Source organism: Equus caballus, chromosome 15, assembly GCF_041296265.1.
Source record: "Equus caballus isolate H_3958 breed thoroughbred chromosome 15, TB-T2T, whole genome shotgun sequence".
NCBI classification, from domain to species: domain Eukaryota; kingdom Metazoa; phylum Chordata; class Mammalia; order Perissodactyla; family Equidae; genus Equus; species Equus caballus.
Genome location: NC_091698.1, coordinates 3,422,096 through 3,430,779, shown reverse-complemented (window position 1 = coordinate 3,430,779; position 8,684 = coordinate 3,422,096).

Here is an 8,684-nt window from a genome sequence, read left to right as displayed (position 1 = left end):
GGGAGTGGATCAGCTGGTTCCGGCATACTCGGCAGGTGGTCCCGGCGTGTCCAGCACATGGTTCTGGCACCTCTGAGAGGTGGTTCCGGCATGCCCGGCAGGTGATCCCAGAGAGTCCTCAAAGTGGTTCTGGCGTACCCCGCAGGTGTTTCTGGTGTGTCCGGCAGGTGGCTCTGATGAGTCGAGCAGGTGGTTCCAGCGTGCTCGGCAGGTGGTTCCGGCATGTCCGGCAGGTGTTTGCCGTCTGTCCATGACGTGGTTCCGGCATGCCCGCAAGGTGATTCTGGAGTGTCCACCCAGTGGTTTTGGCGTAGCCGGCATATGATTTTGGCCTGTGAGGCAGGTGGTTCCGGCATGTCCAGCAGGTGGTCCCGGAGAGCTCGGCAGGTGCTTCCGGTCTCTCCGGCACGTCGTTGTGGCACGTCTGAGAGAAGGTTCCGGCATGCCCGGCAGGTGATTCCAGAGTCTCCGGCATGTGGTTCTGCCACCTTTGATATGTGGTTCCGGCATGCCCGGCAGGTGATTCCGGAGTCTCCGGCATGTGGTTCTGGCACCTCTGAGAGGTGGTTCCGGAATGCCTGGCATGTGATTCCGGAGTGTCTGCCGTGTGGTTCTGGCATAGCCGGCAGTTGATTTTGGCGTGTCAGGTAGGTGGTTCCGGCGAGTCGAGTAGGTGGTTCTGGCGTGCTCGGCAGGTGCTTCCGGTGTCATTGGTATGTGGTTCCGGCATGTCTGAGAGGTGGTTCCGCCATGCCCGGCAGGTGATTCCGGAGTGTCCGACATGTGGTTCTGGCACCTCTGAGAGGTGGTACCGGAATGCCTGGCATGTGATTCCGGACTGTCTGCCGAGTGGTTCTGGCGTAGCCGGCAGTTGATTTTGGCGTGTCCACTAGGTGGTTCTGGGGAGTGGATCAGCTGGTTCCGGCATACTCGGCAGGTGGTCCTAGCGTGTCCAGAACATGGTTCTGGCAAGTCTGAGAGGTGGTTCCGGCACGCCCGACAGGTGATTCCGGAGCGGCCGCCAATTCATTCTGGCGTACCCGGCAGGTAATTTTGGCATGTCCGACAGGTGTTTCTTGTGAGTCGAGCAGGTGGCTCAGGCATGTTCAGCTGGTGCTTCCGGCGTCTCTGGCACGTTGTTCTGGTGTGTCTGAGAGCTGGTTCTGGCATGTCCGACAGATGATTCCGGAGTCTCCAACAAGTGGTTGTGGCATACCCGGCAGGTGATTTTGGCGTGTCCAGCAGGTGGTTTTGGCGAGTCGAGCAGGTGGTTCTGGCGTGCTCGGCAGGTGCTTCCGTTGTCATTGGCATGTGGTTCCGGCACGTCTGAGAGGTGGTTCCGCTATGCCTGGCAGGTGATTCTGGAGTGTTCGCCAAGTGGTTCTGGCGTAGCCGGCAGGAGATTTTGCATGTCCGGCAATGGTTCCGTCGAGTCGAGCCAGTGGTTCCAGCATGCCCGCAGGTGATTCCGGCCTGTCCAGCAGGTGGTTCTGGGCAGTGGATCAGGTGGTTCCGGCATGCCCGGCAGGTGATTCCGGAGTGTCCGGCATGTGGTTCTGGCACCTCTGAGAAGTTGTTCTGGTTTGCCCGGCTGGTGATACCGGAGTGTCCGGCATTTGGTTCTGGCACCTCTGAGAGGTGGTTCCGGGATGCCTGGCATGTGATTCCGGAGTGTCTGCCGAGTGGTTCTGGCGTGTCCAGCAGGTGTTTCCGGTCTGTCTGGCGGGTGGTTCTGGGGAGTGGATCAGATGGTTCCGGCATGCCCGGCAGGTGATTCCGGAGTGTCCGCCACGTGGTTGTAGTGTACCCGGCAGGTGATTTTGGCGTGTCTGGCAGGCGTTTCTTGCAAGTCGAGCATTTGGCTCAGGCATGATCAGCAGGTGCTTCCGGCCTGTCCGGCACGTGGTGCTGGTGTGTCTGAGAGCTGGTTCTGGCATGTCCAGCAGATGATTCCGGAGTGTCCACCAACTGGTTCTGGTACACCTGGCAGGTGATTTTGGCGTGTCAGGAAGTTGGCTCCGGCTAGTTGAGCAGGTGAATCAGGCGTGCTCGCCAGGGGGTTCAGGAGGGTCTGGCAGGAGGTTTCGGTCTGTTCGGGGAGTGGTTCCGGCATCTCAGGCTCATGGTTCTGGCACCTCTTAGAGGTGGTTCTGGCCGGCCCGACTGGTGTTTCCATGGTGTCCGCCAAGTGGTTCTGGCATAGCTGGCAGGTGATGTTGGCGTGACCAGCAGGTGGTTCCAGCAAGCCCGGCAGATGATTCCGTAGAGTTCACCAAATGGTTGTGGCGTAGCCGGCAGGTGATTTTGGCGTGTCCAGCAGGTGGTTTTGGTGAGTCGAGCAGGTGGGTCTGGCGTGCTCGGCAGGTGCTTCCGGTGTCATTGGCATGTGGATCCGGCATGTCTGAGAGGTGGTTCCAGCATGCCCGGCAGGTGGTTCCGGAGAGTCTGCCGAGTGGTTCTGGAGCCAGCCCGGCAGGTGATTCCGAAGAGTTCACCAAATGGTTGTGGCGTAGCCGGCAGGTGATTTTGGTGTGTCAGGAAGGTGGTTACGGCTAGTAGAGCAGGTGGATCAGGCGTGCTCACCAGGGTGTTCAGGCGGGTCTGGCAGGTGGTTTCGGTCTGTTCGGGGAGTGGTTGCGGCATCTCAGGCACATGGTTCTGGCATGTCTGAGAGGTGGTTCCGGCCGGCCCGACAGGTGTTTCCGGAGTGTCTGCCGTGTGGTTCTTGCGTAGCTGGCAGATGATTTTGGCGTGTCCAGCAGGTGGTTCCGGCGAGCTCGGCATGTGGTACCAGCGTGTCCGGAACATGGTTCTGGCACGTCTGAGAGATGGTTCCGGCATGTGAGGCAGGTGATTCCGGAGTGTCCGGCATGTGGTTCTGGCACCTCTGAGAGGTGGCTCCAGCATGCCTCGCAGGTGATTCCGGAGTGTCCGGCATGTGGTTCTGGCACATCTGAGAGGTGGTTCCGGCATGCCCGGCAGGTGATTCCGGAGTGTCCGCCACGTGGTTCTGGCTTACCCGGCAGGTGATTTTGGCGTTTCTGGCAGGTGTTTCTTGCAAATCGAGCATGTGGCTCAGGCATTATCAGCAGGTGCTTCCGGCGTGTCCGGCACGTGGTTCTGGTGTGTCAGAGGGCTGGTTCTGGCATTTCCGGCAGATGATTCCGGAGTGTCCACCAAGTGGTTCTGGTAGACCTGGCAGGTGATTTTGGCGTGTCTGGAAGGTGGTTCCGGCTAGTTGAGCAGGTGGATCAGGCGTGCTCGCCAGGGGGTTCAGGCGGGTCTGGCAGGTGGTTTCGGTCTGTTCGGGGTGTGGTTCCGGCATCTCAGGCACATGGTTCTGGCACGTCTGAGATGTGGTTCCGGCCGGCCCTACAGGTGTTTCCGGAGTGTCCGCCAAGTGGTTCCGGCGTAGCTGAAATGTGATGTTGGCGTGAACGGCAGGTGGTTCCAGCCAGCCCGGCAGGTGATTCCGGAGTGTCTGCTGAGTGGTTCTGGCGTAGCCGGCAGGTGATTTTGGCGTGTCCAGCAGGTGGCTCCGGCGAGCTCGGCAGGTGCTACCGGCGTGTCCGGAACCTTGTTCTGGCACGTCTGAGAGATGGTTCCGGCATGCCCGGCAGGTGATTCCGGAGTGTCCGGCATGTGGTTCTGGCACCTCTGAGAGGTGGTTCCGGCATGCCCGGCAGGTGGTTCCGGAGTGTCTGCCGAGTGGTTCTCGCGTAGACGGCAGGTGATTCTGGCGTGTCCAGCAGGTGGTTCTGGGGAGTGGATCAGGTGGTTCCGGCATACTCGGCAGGTGGTACCGGCGTGTCCGGAACATGGTTCTGGCAAGTCTGAGAGGTGGTTCCGGCATGCCCGACAGGTGATTCCGGAGTGTTCGCCAAGTGGTTCTGGCGTAGCCGGCAGGTCATTTTGCATGTCCAGCGGTGGTTCCGGCGAGTCGAGCCGGTGGTTCCGGCGTAGCCGGCAGTTGATTTTGGCGTGTCCACTAGGTGGTTCTCGGGAGTGGATCAGCTGGTTCCGGCATACTCGGCAGGTGGTACCGGCGTGTCCAGAACATGGTTCTGGCAAGTCTGAGAGGTGGTTCCGGCACGCCCGACAGGTGATTCCGGAGCGTCCGCCAAGTGTTTCTGGCGTACCCGGCAGGTGATTTTGGCATGTCCGACAGGTGTTTCTTGCGAGTCGAGCATGTGGCTCAGGCACGCTCAGCTGGTGCTTCCGGCATCTCTGGCACGTGGTTCTGGTGTGTCTGAGAGCTGGTTCTGGCATGTCCGGCAGATGATTCCGGAGTGTCCACCAAGTGGTTCTGGTAGACCTGGCAGGTGATTTTGGCGTGTCAGGAAGGTGGTTCCGGCTATTTGAGCAGGTGGATCAGGCGTGCTCGCCAGGGGGTTCAGGCGGGTCTGGCAGGTGGTTACTGTCTGTTCAGGGAGTGGTTCCGGCATCTCCGGCACATGGTTGTGGCACGTCTGAGAGTTGGTTCCGGCCGGCCCGACAGGTGTTTCCGGAGTGTCTGCCAAGTGGTTCTGCCGTAGCTGAAAGGTGATGTTGGCGTGACTGGCAGGTGGTTCCAGCCAGCCCGGCAGGTGATTCCGGAGTGTCTGCCGAGTGGTTCTGGTGTAGCCGGCAGGTGATTTTGGCGTGTCCAGCGGGTGGTTTTGGCGAGTCGAGCAGGTGGTTCTGGCGTGCTCGGCAGGTGCTTCCGGTGTCATTGGCATGTGGTTCCGGCATGTCTGAGAGGTGGTTCCGCCATGCCCGGCAGGTGATTCCGAAAAGTTCACCAAATGGTTGTGGCGTAGCCGGCAGGTGATTTTGGCATGTCCGGCAGGTGTTTCGGGTCTGTCCGGCAGGTGGTTCTGGCGTGTCCGGCACGAGGTTCTGGCACGTCTGAGAGTTGGTTCCGGCTTGCCCGACAGGTGATTCCCGGAGTGTCCGCCACGTGGTTCTGGTGTACCCGGCAGGTGATTTTGGCATGTCCAGCAGGTGGTTTTGGCGAGTCGAGCAGGTGGTTCTGGCGTGCTCGGCAGGTGCTTCCGGTGTCATTGGCATGTGGTTCCGGCATGTCTGAGAGGTGGTTCCGCCGTGCCCGGCAGGTGATTCCGGAGTGTTCGCCAAGTGATTCTGGCGTAGCCGGCAGGTGATTTTGCATGTCCGGCAATGGTTCCGGCGAGTCGAGCCGGTCGTTCCGGCATGTCCGGCAGGTGGTTCCGGCATGCCCGGCAGGTGATTCCGGAGTGTCCGGCATGTGGTTCTGGCACCTCTGAGAGGTGGTTCCGGCATGCCCGGCAGGTGATACCAGAGTGTCCAGCATTTGGTTCTGGCACCTGTGAGAGGTGGTTCCGGAATGCCTGGCATGTGATTCCGGAGTGTCTGCCGAGTGGTTCTGGCGTAGCCGGGAGGTGATTTTGGCGTGTCAGACAGGTGGTTCCGGCGAGCTCGGCAGGTGGTTCCGGCATGTCCGGAACATGGTTCTGGCACGTCTGAGAGATGGTTCCGGCATGCCCGGCAGATGATTCCGGAGTGTCCGGCATGTGGTTCTGGCACCTCTGAGAGGTGGTTCCGGCATGCCAGGCAGGTGGTTCCGGCATGTCCGGCAGTTGGTTCCGGCATGTCCAGCACGTGGTTCCAGCATGCCCGGCAGATGATTCCGGAGTGTTCGGCATGTGGTTCTGGCACCTCTGAGAGGTGGTTCCGGCATGCCAGGCAGGTGATACCGGAGTGTCCGGCATTTGGTTATGGCACCTCTGAGAGGTGGTTCCGGAATGCCTGGCATGTGATTCCGGAGTGTCTGCCGAGTGGTTCTGGCGTAGCCGGCAGTTGATTTTGGTGTGTCCACTAGCTGGTTCTGGGGAGTGGATCAGCTGGTTCCGGCATACTCGCCAGGTGGTCCCGGCGTGTCCAGAACATGGTTCTGGCAAGTCTGAGAGGTGGTTCCGGCACGCCCGACAGGTGATTCCGGAGTGTTCGCCAAGTGGTTCTGGCGTAGCCGGCAGGTCATTTTGCATGTCCGGAGGTGGTTCCGGCGAGTCAAGCCGGTGGTTCCGGCGTGTCCAGCAGGTGGTTCCTGTCTGTCCAGCAGGTGGTTCTGGCGTGTCCGGCACGAGGTTCTGGCACGTCTGAGAGTTGCTTCCGGCATGCCCGACAGGTGATTCCGGAGTGTCCGCCACGTTGTTCTGGCGTACCCGGCAGGTGATTTTGGCGTGTCTGGCAGGCGTTTCTTGCAAGTCGAGCATTTGGCTCACGCATGATCAGCAGGTGCTTCCGGCGTGTCTGGCACGTGGTTCTGGTGTGTCTGAGAGCTGTTTCTGACATGTCCGGCAGATGATTCCGGAGTGTCCACCAAGTGGTTGTGGCATACCTGGCAGGTGATTTTAGCGTGTCAGGTAGGTGGTTCCAGCGAGTCGAGTAGGTGGTTCCGGCGTGCTCGGCAGGTGGTTCAGGCGGGTCTGGCACGTGGTTACGGTCTGTTCGGGGTGTGGTTCCGGCATCTCAGGCACATGGTTCTGGCACATCTGATAGGTGGTTCCGGCCGGCCCGACAGGTGTTTCCATGGTGTCCGCCAAGTGGTTCTGGCATAGCTGGCAGGTGACGTTGGCGTGACCGGCAGGTGGTTCCAGCCAGCCCGGCAGGTGATTCCGAAGAGTTCACCAAATGGTTGTGGCGTAGCCGGCAGGTGATTTTGGCGTGTCCAGCAGGTGGTTTTGGCGAGTCGAGCAAGTGGTTCTGGCGTGCTCGGCAGGTGCTTCCGGTGTCATTGGCATGTAGTTCCGGCATGTCTGAGAGGTGGTTCCGCCATGCCCGGCAGGTGATTCCCGAGTGTTCCCCAAGTGGTTCTGGCATAGCCGGCAGGTGATTTTGCATGTCCGGCAATGGTTCCGGCGAGTCGAGCCGGTGGTTCCGGCATGTCCGGCAGGTGGTTCCGGCATGCCCGGCAGGTGATTCCGGAGTGTCCGGCATGTGGTTCTGGCACCTCTGAGAGGTGGTTCCGGCATGCCCGGCAGTTGGTTACGGAGTGTCTGCCGACTGGTTCTGGAGTAGCCGGCAGGTGATTCTGGCGTATCCAGCAGGTGGTTCTGGGGAGTGGATCAGGTGGTTCCGGCATACTCGGCAGGTGGTACCGGCGTGTCCGGAACTTGGTTCTGGCAAGTCTGAGAGGTGGTTCTGGCATGCCCGACAGGTGATTCCGGAGTGTTCGCCAAGTGGGTCTGGCGTAGCCGACATGTCATTTTGCATGTCCGGCAATGGTTCCGGCGAGTCGAGCTGGTGGTTCCGGAATGTCCAGCAGGTGGTTCCGGCATGTCCGGCAGGTGGTTCCGGCATGTCAAGCACGTGGTTGCAGCATGCCCGGCAGGTGATTCCGGAGTGTCCGGCATGTGGTTCTGGCACCTCTGAGAGGTGGTTCCGGCATGCCCGGCAGGTGATACCGGAGTGTCCGTCATTTGGTTATGGCACCTCTGAGAGGTGGTTCCTTAATGCCTGGCATGTGATTCCGGAGTCTCTGCCGAGTGGTTCTGGCGTAGCCGGAAGTTGATTTTGGCGTGTCCACTATGTGGTTCTGGGGAGTGGATCAGCTGGTTCCGGCATACTCGGCAGGTGGTCCCGGCGTGTCCAGAAGATGGTTCTGGCAGGTCTGAGAGGTGGTTCCGCCATGCCTGGCACCTGATTCCGGAGTGTTCGCCAAGTGGCTCTGGCGTAGCCGGCAGGAGATTTTGCATGTCCGGCAATGGTTCCTTCGAGTCGAGCCAGTGGTTCCAGCATGTCTGGCAGGTGATTCCGGCATGTCCAGCAGGTGGTTCTGGGGAGTGGATCAGGTGGTTCCGGCATGCCCGGCAGGTGATTCCGGAGTGTCCGGCATGTGGTTCTGGCACCTCTGAGAAGTTGTTCTGTCTTGCCCGGCAGGTGATACCGGAGTGTCCGGCATTTGGTTCTGGCACCTCTGAGATGTGGTTCCGGGATGCCTGGCATGTGATTCCGGAGTGTCTGCCGAGTGGTTCTGGCGTGTCCAGCAGGTGTTTCCGGTCTGTCTGGCAGGTGGTTCTGGCGTGTCTGGCACGAGGTTCTGGCACCTCTGAGAGTTGGTTCCGGCTTGCCCGACAGGTGATTCCGGAGTTTCCGCCACGTGGTTCTTGAGTACCCTGCATTTGATTTTGGCTTCTCTGGCTGGTGTTTCTTGCAAGTCGAGCATTTGGCTCAGGCATGATCAGCAGGTGCTTCCGGCGTGTCTGGCACGTGGTTCTGGTGTGTCTGAGAGCTGGTTTTGGCATGTCCGGCAGATGATTCCGGAGTGTCCGCCATGTGGTTCTGGCACCTCTGAGATGTGTTTCCGGCATGCCCGGCAGGTCCTTCCAGAGTGTCTGCCGAGTGGTTCTGGCGTAGCCGGCAGGTGATTCTGGTGTGTCCAGCAAGTGGTCCTGGGGAGTGGATCATGTGTTTCCGGCATACTCGGCAGGTGGTACCGGCGTGTCCGGAACATGTTTCTGGCAAGTCTGAGAGGTGGTTCCGGCATGCCCGACAGGTGATTCCGGAGTGTTCGCCAAGTGGTTCTGGCGTAGCCGGCAGGTCATTTTGCATGTCCGGCGGTGGTTCCGGCAAGTCAAGCCGGTGGTTCCGGCGTGTCCAGCAGGTGGGTCCTGTCTGTCCAGCAGGTGGTTCTGGCGTGTCCGGCACGAGGTCCTGGCACGTTT